We start from the raw sequence: 16551 nt of genomic DNA on the forward strand, positions 1-16551 counted from the left end.
CTAAGTTAAATTGTCCAAGTTAATGCTGTGAGGAGTGTTTTATGTTGATTGGATGTTGTACTAAACTTTTTGCCAAAGTTCCATCATTTTCTAAAGTCTGCCAGTAAACTTTTGTCTTGTTTTGACCTCTTGAGGATATCTGGCTGGTATTACTACCACACATTTAACCCAGAGTACATGAACCACTGTAAGCCCTTTCAGTGAGTTGATTGGGACCTTACATAATTCTATGTATTGTATATTAGCACAATTGGATATTAGTATTTGATATTATTTCACTTGAGACCTCCTGTAGTTTAGGTTTGGGGTTTTTTTAATATATATATAAATAAAAACTTACACTGCTTCTCTTTGATCACCATCTCCACGCTCATCTCTGGGAAACAAAAAATTGTAGGACCTGCTCAAATCTTCTTCTTCATCCACCAGTTTGGTGAGATATATGAATGCTGCATCTTTGATTTATTGGCCAAGTCCTACATCTTTCAAGTTAAGCATCTGTGAAAATGCTTTGTTAAAACCTAATTTTTGCAAAACAATGACATCTATACTGAGGCAAACTAATAGACAGAGGAATTAAAAATGGAAGGAGATACCTTTTTCACTTGTATATACAGGTCAGTTGGTACAGATTTGCCAAAATATACTTTGGTACATTTGCATGTACATCTATGCAAAAACCAACTGTCTTCCATTTAATTCAGCTGTGTAAGTAAAATACTGTGTCACCTGGTTTACCTGGTACAAAAATCCCAGTTAGGCACAAGAGCTTAGGAGTACTCATCTCTCTCCCTTGCTGCTTCTAGAACAGACAAACCAACTCCTTTGAACACTCAAATTGATCTAAACATTTTTCAGACACACACAAAAAAAACCCAAAACATAGCAAAACTTTTCACACAAAATATTCCAGTTTCACAGACACTCTGTGAAACAGGAACATGTCAGATATTACACATGGCTATACCAAAGCCTCAGCCAGCATTCATGGACTACATCTGTTAGCCAGGCAATGCTCTGTCCTGTCCAAGATGTGGTCAGCTTTTGACTTAAGATTTGCTGAAACAAGTTTCCCAGGATCCACTGCAGCCCTACAGCCTCGGGCTTTGATAATGTGAGGTTTTGGAAACTAAATAGGCTCGGGCTTAGCCTGTAAGTAGAGAGGAGATTCCAAGGAGAAGCCAAAGCACTGCAAAATGTTTGGCTGCTTTTCAGTTCATGGTGGTTTATACCTTCATGCTGAGATGGGCAAGATGTTCCTCTGGGGGCCCTGGCAATGTGTCCACGATCTGTGGTTCCTTCGTCCTGACCACAGCAGGGCATTGGACATTCTTCATTGCTGGTTTGCATTTTGTAGCTTTCTCACCCCACCCAGCCTTGCAGCCAGCTTAGAATGGGAAATGATTGAACAAAGATGCAATTATTTAATCCCGGTGTATCTTTCACATCTTCCTAAACTTAATGCAGGAATTTGTTACTCAGAGGCTCACAGAGGTTCACCTGCACCTCAGTGATAGGTACAGTTTTCTGATAATGCATCTTAGGAGTCACTAAATATTATTTGTCACTAAAATATGCTTTTCATTATAAACATTAGGTGTAGGCTTTTTTTTGCTTATGGTTGGCCCCAGCATGAATCCTCAGCAACAAACACTTTTCTTTTGTTCCCCCTGCATGTGGTAAAGGTCATCTTGTGGCACTTCAGTACCAAGGAAGTAGTATGCATACTAAAACTGAGAAGTACACAATAGCTCCCACAAGCTTTCTGAATCCCCTTTTCCTTCCCCTACACACTCAAGCAATCACAAGGTCACTATTGCATCCCAAGTTCTGCAATATCAGAGACACTAGGTGAGAACCTGTTCTCATTATTTTGAAAACTTGAAAATGTTACCCACTTACTATGCAAAATTCAGAAAAAAAAACAAGGTAAGGAATTAAAAATAAATAAATGTATTCATTAATATCTACTCTTATTATTTTTAAAACCAATTCAGAGGTTTGATTTTTCAAGGGATTTATTTTGAGGAAAATAAACATCTCACTTACATACTGCTTAAAAATTATGTTTATTCCCTCAGTACAAGCAGGGAATAAACATAATTTTTAAATAGTATGTAAGTGAGATGTTTGACCTCTGTTCAGCCACATGACAGTCACTCTGCTGCTGTAAGGGGAAAAAAAAAATTAGATTCCAGCAGAAAATGCATGACATAGCATAAAGTCTTTTCTTGGTACCCAGGTTGTCAGTAGCTCAGAACCCCCTCATCCTAAACTCTCTGTAACACTGGCAAAGTGTTCTGTATTCCAGTGGCATATAGCAAAACCTCTTTAGCACTTTGAAACTCTCTACAGGGCTTTAATCAGAAAGGAAGATCTCAGAGATTTCAGACAGGGATCCCTCTGACAGGCTGCTCTCAGGCCTTGAATCCATAAGTCAGGCTGTGAGCTGTCCAGCTGGGTGCTGTGCTCCAGCAGCAGAGAGCGTGGATTGCCCCGTGGGGGATGAACCCTGTGTGCTCCAAGCTGGTGCTGACATACAGCAGCAGCTTTCAGGGGCACAGGGAGATGAAGTCCACCAGATGTGGTCAGTATTGTAGTAAGCTACACAAAATATGGGGGTTTTTGCCAGAGGCCTTTGCAGCAAACTCGCAAGTTTTTGTGGAGGTAAGTTCACAGCTTTCAACTTGCTGGATAGATTGTAATGGTAATTCACTGCTGGTATTGCAACAGTAGTTATTTCCATTTTTGAGCTAATTTCATTCATTTTCTGTCTTTCATAAGTGTCTGAAAGTGAAAAAAACTACCTGATGATTAGTTAGATACCTTTTGGGTACAAAACTTTGGAGGAGAGAGAGTAATGATGAAAACATAATAGTCAAAATTTCCTCTTAGATTTATTATTACTGTGAATATTTTTCAATTTTTAGAATGCGTGCCATAAAGAAAATTCAGGCAAAGCTTTCAGGTTTTAGCATTCTATTTATTAACAATAGTTCCATTTAATGTCCATAAACAGCAGATGAAATTTTAGTGAAATCCATAAGCATTAAAGCTGCTACTCATATTCTAATTCAGATATCTTGACCCATTATTATCAATTCTGATTCTTGTGATTATTTTGTTTCATTACCACAGTAAGTGCTAAGTGCTTACTAAATTAAGATTCATGATAATCATTCCAGCCATGCTGAAAAAAAAAGGCAGTTTTAACCTGGTTGTCTAAATAAAATCTTGTGCTGGACAAAAAATTTGAAAAATTGATTGTAAAAATTTTAAAAAACCAACCTTTCTTGATAATTTCAGTGAGAGTTTTCTCAAAGATTTGACAGCATGATATTTAAATGAAATGTATATTTATACATGCACAGAATTTATTGATTGGTGAACCTCAGAAAGTGCAGCTAAGGTTACTGCTTACTTACCATTCCAAGGTGTGCGAGGAGAGCTCACAATTATGAAAAGTGAAATTTTCCTTTTGAAATATTGCAGTTTCCTTTTGAACTGTTACAGATAAGTAAGGCTTTATAAAAAAGAGGCCTTGTAAAATCATGGCTCAGGCCTGTTATTTCAGCTAAGTAAGAGACTATAGGAGAGAGACTCAGCTAAATTAGGGGTAGAACAACATGGTAGGTACGTAACCATCACGTGGTAACATCGTGGTATGTGGTGGTTGGTTGAATTGTGTTTGTTATTATTTGAAAGTATGTAACTGATAACTGGATAATGGCTTAAAAAGTCTGGTTTTTGGAATAAAGCAGCTCTCCTTTGCACCTACCTGGGGACCCTGTGTCACTTCAGATCCTCACCTCCCAGCTGGTGCCTGAAATGACCTAATGGCCAAATCCAAAACCCAAGTAAGTCTTAGATTTTGGATTTGATGAAGGAAGTCATTATGCCTTTTCATGGGCACCACACTCTGTTCCAGGCACACAGCAAAATCCACCAGGGGGTACATGACTAAAGAAGTACAGCCTAATGGTTTTTGGGTTTTTTTTTGTTCTGTCTCCTTATTTCTGATTAGTATTTGTTTATCGCCCTCTCTGATTAAATTGTACCAAAAAAGGCACACATAGGGAAAGCCATGTCCACCTTGAAAAGTTTTGCAGGGTGGACTGTCATCTGGGATTGGGCACATACCATACACACCTCATTCAAATCAGCATGAAGCCTTTGATGAGAACTATTTTGTATTCAGTCATAACATTGCTCCACTTTACCTGTTTGTGTGATCAAATTTTTTGGGCACAAACAATTTATGGGAAAATTTCAGTTTGACAGTTCAGTTGCATTTAAGAGCAAGACTTGGAGAACTTTATGATTAAACTGCACTGAAGCTTTTCCTTCCAAAAGTCAACCCTCCTATTTAGGGAAGGGAGGAAGGGACTTGAAGTTTGGCTCTGGAGTGGTATTTTTTATGGATGGTTTCATAAAGAGCCACACAAAGGATTAAAAGCTAATTGTGTCAGAGAACTGATGAGCTTTTGTAAAAATAGACAATATTTGGATTCAAATATTTGTGACAGATACTTACTGCATCACAATGTATTGTCTTTCCAGCCAGAACTTTTTCAGCTGAATGAGTATGCAGACTTGAGTCAATGAATTAACAACTTCCTTCATGTGAGCCACAGAACATGTCTCCAAATCTGTAGCTAGATCTGGAGATCCAGAGTGGACTCTCTGAACTCAGCCAGTGGTCAATCCACACAGTGGCTCTTTCCTTAGTGAGGCTTGAGAATGTTAGTAACTTCTTCCTACTCTGCACAGCTATCAGTTTTCATTAAATCCAAAAGAACTTGGTATTTTGGAGATCTTTGTCGCCTACCCTTGCTTGAGTTTAGCCAGCATGTTCTAAATGTCCTGATGCACTGATCACACATGCACGTGGTGTAACCATAATTATTTCTTTTCCTCAGCAAACTGGGCTAAAGTCCACAGAAGGAGAGCCTCCGAGACTCTTCCAGACCTCCAGCATTAACAGCAGCATTGCCTTTTAATGTATACAACACTCATTGTTTTGTCCAGGCCAATTCTAAATGACATCATTGATTTGTGAGAAGAGTACCTAGTAATTAGTTGTTTTTTTAATGGTCATGCCATTTGACATATTAAATGTTGTACATTACTTAAACAATAGGGTAGAAATATCAATAGTCTGGTGCCACTGTGTATGGCTCCTTTCCATTAGAGTGCATATATATGTGTGTGGCTGTGAGTGGTAGGGGATTGTTTCTCCATGATATATCTGGTGAAGTCAGCATTAACTTCTTGTACAGTAGATCTGTTGGGGTAAACAAACATTAGTAGGGTTTTATTTATCTTTCTGTGGCTTGATCAGAGGATTATTTTCAGGTTTATTATGACATTTAACTGGATTTTACCCTGAGAGATTCTTTAGCTGGACCTCCTCTACCATTTTTCTCACTGGCAACGGGTTCAGTAGCTGTTTTCTTCTCTCAGGACTCTCTGTAATGCTAATGACAAGGGTTATTTTGGGTCTCTGTTGCTGTTGTTTTCTCTTTTCTTCTTCTACCAGTGCTGCTGTGTAGCCTGGAGAAACGATGATGTAAGAGGGAACTAATGCCATTGTGAAGGTTGTTGGAAGATAGAGCCAGACTCTTCACAGCAGGGCCCAGCAGAATGAAAAAGAGTCAGCAGAGATTGAAGCACAGCTCCACCCCTCGAGGTTTTCATGAATGAGATGGACAAAGTCCTAAGAAACCTGGTCTGAATTCAATGGCCCTCTTTTAGGGAAAACAAGAGAACACCTTCCAATCAGAATTATTCAGTCTTGTTATGATTCTCATGGCCTTTTAAATTCATTTTATTTACAAAGGCATACCTGAAGACACTGCCTTGCCATAAGATATCAATTGAGTGAAAGATCAAAGAAGAAAATTTACTTTTAATTTATTCTGCTTTAATATAGCTTTGAGTTCTGAGACACTTCAGTCAGATAGTTCCTGTAAATGCAATGTCCTGTGTAAAAATAGGGTATTGTCCCTCACTGACTCTTGGTAAGTGTTGCTAACTTGAAAAACTGCACTGGATAGAAATTCCCTCTTGGGTCCCTAAAGCTGTTGTTAGACTTTCATGGTTCCTTAGGCCATCAGACCTGTAAGTTTTAAAGCCTGCTATAACTTTATATAAGTGTGAAGGAAACAAACAGTGCCCATTTCAATTCCCTACGATCTCTAGATGGTCATACATTCACTTGAAGAATAGAAATATTTTATACTGATGGTCATTGGATGCATTTAGACCTCACCTGGCTTTGGGTGATTTCTTTAAAAATATCACATTACTGAGAGAACTTGCCTTCAATGAAGTTTTTGTATTATGGGGAAAAGTTATTTACAACCTTGGTGGGTTCTCCTTTGAAGTCATTTGTCTTGTTGAGAGGGGAAGTGGAGCTGGCCTTTGAAGAGTCTCATTTCATCTTGGATCTCTCCCTTTGAAGTACACTTTACCCTGAAGGCATTCCCTGTGGAAAATCTCTCATTGTTCATGGGTCTCCTAAGAAAATATTCCCTAGAGGCACACTTCCCTGAAGAATAATTTACCTTGGAGATAGAAGCAGTGATGTATTTTTCATCCTTGCCAACAGCAGGCAGGGTCTAGTTACACCAGCTGCACAAATGATTACATAAAGAAAATATAGGGGATTGCTAATTTAATATGTAAGGGGCAGTTGTCTAACAGAGTGTCCAAATCTTGATAAACTGAGCTTCTTTAATGCTACTGAAAAAAAAAAAAAATAGTAACAATGCTCTGCCTTCAGACAGCCCTATTTTTTTTTTTTGAGTCTTTGATGCTGAAATCTTCTCATTCTTATGCTTCATGAGAAAGAATTCTCTGAAAGCCTGAAGAAAATCCTGTCAGCCATTTGCAGGCCTGATGCATGTTGTTTGATAGTGTTCAAAGATAACCATTCTGAGTGTGATAAAATCAAAGAAGAGAAAGTATTTTTTCTCTTTAAAGAATTTTCACCTTTTTTTTTGTTATAGAACTTCAACAACTGGAAAAGAAAACCTTTCTTTATGGCTCAGTGCTCATTGAGGTCTAGTACAAATTAGGAACATAAACACAAACAAACAGCCACACCTATGGTCCATAAAAGCTTTTCAACCATTAAAGCAGCGTTACTTCTGCTGTATCCTACCATTGCCTAATTTCAAAGGCATAATAAAGGGTAATTGCTATGCAGACAGGATCAGCTCTAGGCATAACCAAAACAAGCAACTAACTTGGACAGCAAATTTCCAGAAAGGAAATTCAGCCATGGCTCTGCTACCTATTTTGTTTACACCACAGCCTGAGAAAACCAGACACACTGCTGCAGCTGCCTCAAGGTTCAGGGTACACAGGTGAGGGGGGCAGGTGGGAGCTCTCCCAGAGGCACAAATCATTGCCCCAAGACATCTCATCCCCTGGCACTAGAAGGAGCAGTGGATCTGACCTTGTGTGACTCCTCTTGGTGCCTCATTTCTCTCTTTTTCTTCACTGCAGAACTGACCTATTTTTGGTCCCACAACTTCCACTGAAGGGGTGCAGTGCTGGAAGCCTAAAGCCAGCTCTGTATGCTACAGATAATTCTTAAGCACCAACTTTAGTCTTTGCCATCAGCAAACCTAGCATTTTACAGAGCACTTACATCACTCAGGAAATCTATGGTAGATTTAGGATTGTTGCAAAAGTATCAAACTCTCACATTTCAATCTGAATGCAAAGAGAAAGACGCGGTGGGTTGCATAGCATGCACAGTTTGTGGTTTGTTTATATATATAAACATCTTTTTTAAAACTGAAATTACCTTTGGAACTGGAGGATTCTGAGAGGAGATAAGAGAAGGTAAGGAACCACTCGGCCAACTTTGGTTCCTTTTAAAATTATGCAATTGATTTGGTGAAGATAGTATGATATTTCCCATCGCACTGTATTTAAGAATTAATGGATTTTTCCTATGAAATCTCTATCTCTCTTCAACAGTTGTAAGGGAACCTTTGGCCACTTTACTTGTTTGATAGTATAGTCCTTTCCATGGCAACAGATTGTGATGTCATGCATGACCAGATTATTAGGTCAAAAAGTACCCAAGTTAGATTTGAAGGAAGAAGTAGGAAAGGTGCTGCATAAGCACTTCTCAAATTTAGTATTCAAAAGAAGTGGAAAACAGACTCAGAGTAATTGCAATGATTTTTTAACTTACCTTGTCAATGAAGCTTTACAGCTGTGTCAACACTATTATTATTATTGTTATTACATCAAAAATAATAGGAAACATTAGCAAAGACCATAGCACAGCCAAAGAAAAAAGAGCTCCATGTAATATCAATTCCATTTTACCATAGCCTGTGTACAAAAGTTTTTTAAAATTTACTTATCAACAGTGAAACTTGAACTATTGAGAGTAATGGATATACACATGAAAAACATAGGTGTGGATTTCATGTTTTCCCCATTGTAGGGTTCCAGGCATTCAGACCCAGAATTTCAGTTCAACTTTGTTTAGAGAATGGGTTTGTCCACATATGGTTTTAAACAATCCCAATAATATGTTTACATGCAAGGTTTTTACTCTAGTCTGTGAACACATGAAATGCCTTTAGATGCTGTCTGTAAAAGTTCTAACAAATTTATTTCCCCTGCAGGCCAAGATTATTCATACATATCTATTCTCTTACCATTTGTAAAATTTGCTAAGTTAGAAGGGATCCCTATAGTTGGTCTGATTCCTCCAAGGATACACTTCTCTGAAATCTACTTGCTGATCCAGGGCAACTTGGCTCAAGGTAAACATGGTCATTTAAACAAAAAAGCTTGTTTTTTCAAGTCTGGATAAAATCCACCAAATACTATGTGGGGAGAAACAGTGCCATAGACTTTTCCAACAACCACAAATTTCTTTAAAGCCAGGTCAGATATCTCTATTGCAACCCTGAAGCTTGAGGGTTGCAGATACCATTCTGTACATCAAATCATCACTCTGTAAAATGGGGATAACCCCACATTTTAATATATATAATACCCACATGTAAGGGTACTAAAACGCTCATTCATGACACAGGGTAGACTGAGAGAAAATAATCACATCAGAAGGTAGAGACTGGGAAAAAATAGTTATATATTTACTATTTCTTTGTGTTTTCCTCTGGACATGTGCTATTGACTCCTCTTTGGGAAAGAATATTGAACTAGATGAAGCTCTGGTCTGCCTGAGGATGTAAACTCTTGTGTTTACTTTGCTGTAGTAAATGCTGCAAAGCCTGAAATTAAAGAGAAAGTATTATGGCTTGATTGTACTTTCATAATAAAGTCCATTCTTGTTAAATAAAGAGATCACCAAGTTCGAATGAGTTCGAATTTAAGCTGTGTCTATAAACATAACATTGTTTACATCTTTCATTTATGATGGTATTTCAGCTAAGTTGTTCTGAAATTGCTCTGCTTTTGCGCTATGTCATAAAGTGGAAGCATATATTACATTAAGCAGTAAGGAGCTGTATCTCATTTAAAACACATAACCACATAATTTCATAGATATATATCTATATATAGATATATATCTATGAACAATGAAATTGCCCCAAAATTAAAACCCTCTTGGCAGTGTATTTGTAAACACAATCAGCCTATAATCCAATAAAGAGACTCTGCTTTGAATTAATGTGAATTGCTTTTCTATTCTGCCTTTACAAATATAACTTTTCATCTGAACTTCTTCACTCCCTCTATTTGTTTCACTAAAAATAATGGTAGTGATTTTCTTCCTCACTTGTAAACAGCAGAGGAAACATTTGAAAAGTAGAATAAAATGGAGTTGGAAAAAACAGGAAAAAAACCCAAAATAAAATAAGCAGACATAATTCCTTTTATACCTGCAAATAGAAAAAGCAAATCTAATTTCTCAGAACTTCTGGCATGAAACAGTTTGCATGTTAAAAAGAAACCATCACTTCAATCATTTTTTATGATTCTGATAATGAAAATGAAAGCCAAATTGTTAAATGGAAAGTGCAACTATTTTTTTATACTCACAAAAAAAGGAACCATTTCTTTAATTTTGATAATTTAAAACAAAAATTTCCAAATGAAAACCTTTTAGCTAAAATTCATTAACCCTTGAAGCAACCATATTTGGGACAAAAGCAAATCTTAAGATGTATTAGTGCAAATAAAGTATTTAGAGGTTCATCCTTGTCAAAGAATTCAAAAGGAGATGCAGGGCATTTAATATTTTCTGAACTTAAATGGGGAAAGAAAAAAGGTCTTATTCTCAATATAAAGTACACAGAATTTGGAAGGTAAATTGAAGATTGATATACCTGGAATATTCAAAAACCAGGTTTTGTTCCTACTTTGTGCTTTTCTTCAAGTTTCCAGGTACTTAGTGAAAACAATTTGGGGAAATGGCTAAGAAAATTTCACTTAGTTGTGAGGATTTTTATATCAGGAAGACAAAGAAATTATTTCTAATTAATTCTTAATCAGCTGTTAAACTTTGTCTGCTAGACATGATAACTATATAGACCAGATGGCATCAGTTCCAGCTTCCTGGCTGGTCCTAGAACAATTTTTTACTTATTTTCTCAAAAAATTATTTTTCTGCTTTTCTTAATTGGTAGGTTCATCCCCCTGCTTCTGACAGGGCTGTGGCATCAATGCAGAAAGCCCATGTAGGACTTTGAGGAATGAGGAGGGTGAGAACTGGAGTTCCATGCTCTACTGGTCCTCTCCATTCCTTCTCCATTGGGCTGCAGAGGATGTGTAAATAAGACAGGAAGGTGATAGTCAAGGTGCAAACAGGCAAATACCAAAGGCTTTAGGAAGTTGAGACTCAAGGACTGGAGGTACAAAAAGCTCAAAATTTAGGAAAGAACTGGTAAATTTAGGAGAACCTCAGGTCTGTCTCCTCATGAGCAGTTCTGCACATGGGACTACTGCAGCTCATCCCCAGATGTGCAATGCTTACACAGGAGGAGCAGGAATTTGCTGACAGGACTACTAAATGAATTGCACATCTCTAGTGCTGTGTAAGAAAATAGAAGCACATTGTCCATCAGTAGAAACCTGCAAAGTATTTACTGTCATCTAGGAAAACTCTAATTTTTTATTTCCTATGTTTCCTAAGTCAAGCCTTACTTCTTGAAAGTCTGCATGTCCAAAGCAAGGAGGGACAAAAACCAGGCTGCAAGTCTGAGGGACTGAGAGGGGAGCTTGGCTGAGTAGTTCATGCTCATGGAGGAACCCATGGAGGCAAACGGAGCACAGGGTGAGTAGGCACAGCCTGCAGGGAGTCAGTGCTGCCCTTTCCAATCTACCTCTTGGCTGGCATACTCAGTGCCTCCCAGACAGGACATGCCACAGTCCGTGCTTGCCCTCCAGTGCTATCACACTACATTGGGTGGGAGCAGTCCTCTTCCCTGCAGGCATGCCTGTGTTCCACCAGACCATGAAGAGCCCATTTTGCATCCCATCAGCTTTGGACAGCCTCGTGCTCATGGCAGGCTTGCCAGAGGCAAGGCTGTCCTTCCTCAGGACCCCACTGAAGATCCTTTGTTCCTGCTCTTCTGCTTCCCCTTCCAGACCCACTGGCCCTCCCTTCTCCCCTGGTGGCTTCGGATCGCAAACGGACTGTTTCTTTCAATCCTCCAGCTTAGATTGATTGCAGGCCTCTGGGAGTCTGTGGCCAAAACTAAAGCCAGGGACAATTCCTGAACAAGTAAGCTCACAATGCCCTGTTTATTTATACAGCACAAATGATTGAAATCATTATGCCCCAGACAAGTGGGACCTATTTATAAACAGCATCTCAAGATGAGCAATATAGCAGGACTCTCCACTGCTTCACAATGAGTGCCAGCCCCATCCCCCCATCTCCACTATAAAGCTCCAAGGCCCTTCTGACTTGCCACATGAAAGACACATTCCTTGCCTGTTAAATTAAAATCTAATCATATTCTGCAGTAAACAAGGCACAAAGAACACTCTCAAAATTATGGGATGAAAAGCAGCAACACTAAGGGCCAAACTCTCCCCTCAGATCTATCCTACTGCTCTTTGACAAGTGCAATCAGTTAAACATTTGAGGGCTTGACAGCAGCCACTCCACCAGATGTTTGATCTGACTGGTTTTCCACGCTCTTCCATAAATTATGGATCTTCAGATCTGCATGTCCTCCATGTTTGTGATGGCGGGTCTCCAACAGAGAGGAGGCTTGGGAAGAAGTGGATATTTCTCTCAAAACACTTAAATTACCCCTATGTTTCTGTCTATACAAAGCAGATCTGGAACTATTTAAGTGGGCATCAGTTGCGTTTGGAGCATTGGAAAGAATAGCTTTTGCTTTTCATCCTCCTCAAACAGTGATCCAGCCTAAACAAAATGTGAGATCTAAACAGCAGACTTACACTTCAGTGCCATCTGGATGTTTGACTCACAGCAAGCACCCTTTTGCTCTCAAAATGCCCACACCATGGTGTAGCAGCCTGTACAAGGGGATGGGAGCAGAGCTGAGCTGTCAGACACTGGCAAACCCCATGGAGAACCATGGACTGGCTTTCCAATCTGTCCCATGTCACCCCTGGGGTCAACGTGGATGATGGGTCCCCTACAGATCCTGTGAATCATAAGTGTTGGATGTTTTGGCCCTATACTTTTGATGGTCTTACCAGTTTACTTAACTGGGGTAATCATGATGAGGCTTTGATATGATTAGAATTTAAGAATTAATTAGGCTTAGTACCTCCATGGTACTTTGCATTTTTCTCTTCAGATGGAGAACAAGCATTAACTAATTGGTCTTCAGAAAAACACTTTTATTATTACAATTTTATGAGGTGGAAACTAGGAGGTTAAGTAACTTGCCTGAAGTTATTCACTATGTTGCACTGGGATTAAAATTTAGGAGTTGCTGGCTGCCGGCCCTGCTTTTCGACCACTGGCCCACTCTGCTTCTTATTATAAGAATTTAATTTACTTGGCAGTGAATGCAGCTTTTATGTGGTAAGTCATATATTGCCATTCTAATGAAGTTGAAGGAAGGTGAGAAGGCCAGCTGATCTCATTGTGAACTGATGAAGAATCATATCACAGTGATTCTGTGTAAAAATCTTGATCTAATACAATACAGCTTCTTCTTCCCCCAAAAAGCAGTCTTGTTTCAAAATATGGATGTTTATCTAAACCATCTATATTTCTATTGAGCCAACTAGAGAAAGAAACTGAAAGCTAAGGAAACTGGCATTTAGGCCCCTCTGGTATTATGAGATCTATTTTCTACATATTTCTTCAAAATTCAGGGAATGTTTTGACACCTGAACACACAATATTCTTTACCCAGTCCTCTTCTCTGGGTTTGAGTTCATGCTTATATTTTTTTTTCCTGTGATATTCTTATTTTGAAACTACTCTTTTCTTCTTGTCTAGACTTCTAAAAAACTGATGATCCAATATGGACATGGGGGTGTGTGTGTGTGTGTAACATGGCAGCAACTAGACAGACAGAAATAAATTCCCATGTCTCCATTTTTCTCAAGCTAACCTAGTATATTAATAAGGAAAGTTCTGCAAGTACTAAAAATCAGTAGTCCCCATCTGGAGATGACAACACCAACAAATGTCTGTGTATATGTCTCTGTGTGTACAAATTTTGGACAACAACAACTCCATGTATATCCATCCCTCCTCTAGTAGAGCCTTCAATGAAAAGAAGCCCCATGGAGAATTCATATACTGCCAGACAAGCTGTGTTGACATTACATGCCAGATCCAAGGTGGAACTGTGCAGGTGTATCATAAATTCACCACTACAAAATAAAGATCTTTTATTTTCCTGTGGAATAACTGTCAAAGTATAGAGCCAAAAAGGCGAAGAGAGAAGTGTCAAAAGGATGTTAAGGATCATTATGAAAATATATAGAGATTTGAAGCAAGAACAAAATCTGTGTCTGAGCACAGACTGATTTCTGCAACAAAAAAATGAGCACAGTGGCTGTACACAGATCCCAGAATAGAAAGATCATTGCCATTAGTGTGAGAAAAACCTTGATGATACAAGGCACATTAAAAATAGTGAGTAAAAAGAATGAGAATGTGATAATATGAATAAAATCTATGCCAGAGGTTTAAGTTTGCAAGGCTGTGGAAAGCATTCATTATTGAAAATGTAGTCTGACTGGTAAAATCAACTAAAAATAATTTTAAAAAACATATAGAGCAATACAATTATTTTTGTGTGCCACAGATTGACATTTGACAAAAGCCCAGTAAAAGTGATTTATTTAAATTCCAGAAAGGTTTTGTGACACTCACTTGATTTAACAGGTTTGTTTTCTTTAAGCCTGAGTTTTTTGTCAAATCTTTGTCATTGCAGTTCAGCACTGAAGCAGTTTCCTGGAGGGCCCAAAAGTCTTTGTCCATCAGCTACAGCTCTCAACTCTGTGTTCTCAAGTTTGAATACAAAACCTATGTCTCAACAACTTAGTTAGCAATGGGCAGGTGGGCATCTCTTGGGAATGCATGACAATACAGAGGAAGTAGTAGAAATATGTCCATAATGCCCATTTGTCCCAGCCCTTATGCCTGAGGAGCCTCTTACTTCACATAACTGAGGTGACATTGACAGGTCTAGTAGTATTCATTAGACTGCCCAATGATCTGAGTGACTCTGTGGTAAAAATCTCCTCATTGGCTGTTACGGGGATAGAATTTTGCTGAAATATAGGATTGGTTCCCTCCAAACTCAAAATACTCATTCCAGAAGTGTAAATAATCCTACCAGCTTTTTGGGAAGGCTTGTGAAATGGAATAATATAAAAGAAAAATTAGTTGTCATTCTCTTGACAGAGACACAAAGCTCCTGAAAATCTGCAGTGTTTCCCCAAATCATGTGAAGATGAGATCAACCTGGACTCTGATGACAGCATTCCTAGAGGAGAGCCCTTCCTATCAGGACAATAGTCATTGTAAGTAAAAGACAGAATGGAAGGAGAGGGGCAATGATCTCCAATCTGTTTGAACTACTCTCTCCAACTTATTTTTTGTTGAAAAAGATAATTACTTCTCTTCCGTTACCCAACAGTAAATCTTTGATTTTCTCTAGTCGGCTGGCCACTTCTTTCCTCTTATTTTCTATTCCATCTTCTGCATTATTTCTATCCTCTCCACAGGATGAAGTGTGATTCTGAATGGAGAAATTATGCATTTCAAGGCTAGTCATTCCACAGTTTCTCAAATTTCCTGTAGCAGAAATGCCTCTTACTTCTGTACTCCTTCTCCTGGGAACCACACTGCTTCTTCTTGGTCTTGTGAGAGTTCTGTAAAGATGGAGAAGAGTCTAATTCCTGTGACTTTATAGCATGGTTTCGTGTCTGGTCCTTTTTTACTATTTCTGTGTCTCCAAAGCAATTCCTGTGGCAGAAAACCCTGATGGTAATCCAGATCACCTTTGTGTTTACCATTTTGTCTTACATGCTTGGTGCAACTGAGAAGATGAGCTTATGCTTTCACCAGAGAGATCTTGAATTCAGCTGACACAAGGTCAAATGAGGTCTGTAGACCACCTATTCCAAGTGCAAGTTCAGGTCTTCTACAGGCCATATGGCAGAATGAAGCCAGAAGTGGGACAATATTGATACAGCATTTCCTTTTTCCCTGTATTGGATGCTAAGAGAATTACAGCCCCCCACTTAAACATTTTTGCCAGAAATTTTGAAGACAACTGTGCTTTCAGCTATACATGTAAATGATTGTGGGGTTTATATGCATGAAAACAAGAGCAGAACTTAGACCACAGATTTTCCAAGGAAAAACAAGTGCTGCATTTTAGGCAATTAGGAGCAGTAAAGTAAACATTTAGTCACCATTGACTCATGAGCCGAAAAACACAGTAGTCAATTACAGCTTTCGGCAGCAATAATTAATATGGTGTTGATGAAAACTGTGGTTTCCACTCAGCATACAAAGCTATTTCAGGTAATTAAATGTAACCTCATCTATATGTAATTTGTCTTTAATCTGCACATGACACAGTATTTCAACCTCATATGTTGTCTTCTGAAGGAAAAATAGTATAGAAACATTACCTAAAGCATATACCCAATCACCCTAGGAAAATTTGTTTTCATTTAAGTCTATATCACACTTTATGATTAAATATTTGACTATGAAAAGGTTTGTAATTTAATCACTTGCCCAGTCTTTCTTCTATCACTCCCCATATCTGATTTGCAGAGATAAAGAGATCAATTTTAACTGTGTATACCACACAGACATTTATTTCTTTGTATGTTTTAACATCCTGAGGCTTTTTCAGAGACATTAAATAGAAAATAAATACTTAGAGAAAAGATCACTCTTGCCATTTCTGATTAAGAACTTGTGGTATTATGAAGCTTCTAAATACATAAGAGGTGTTACGTGCAAAGTAGTCTTTATGATACTGTATTGACCTGATTTTCCAAAGTGCAGATTATCTACATTTCTCAGTGAAACTAATGGAACTTGAAATGATTCTCTGAAAATTAATGTGTATCACTGCCCTCTAA

The 16551-nt window shown here is 38.3% G+C and overlaps 1 long non-coding RNA gene across 3 annotated transcripts in view; it reads left to right on the forward strand.

The window, feature by feature from the left end:
* LOC143694411 (uncharacterized) overlaps positions 1-16551 on the forward strand; it is a 141095-nt gene that overhangs the window by 108666 nt on the left and 15878 nt on the right. Inside the window, exons 4-5 of one of the 3 annotated variants that reach the window (XR_013182880.1) lie at positions 11135-11275; positions 14852-14970. The exons of 1 other annotated variant lie outside the window; for it this stretch is intronic. This is a non-coding gene — a long non-coding RNA (uncharacterized LOC143694411). The remainder of the gene's footprint in view (positions 1-11134; positions 11276-14851; positions 14971-16551) is intronic. One more of the 3 variants, XR_013182881.1, reaches the window with a different exon arrangement.

This window comes from Agelaius phoeniceus, chromosome 6, assembly GCF_051311805.1.
Source record: "Agelaius phoeniceus isolate bAgePho1 chromosome 6, bAgePho1.hap1, whole genome shotgun sequence".
NCBI classification, from domain to species: domain Eukaryota; kingdom Metazoa; phylum Chordata; class Aves; order Passeriformes; family Icteridae; genus Agelaius; species Agelaius phoeniceus.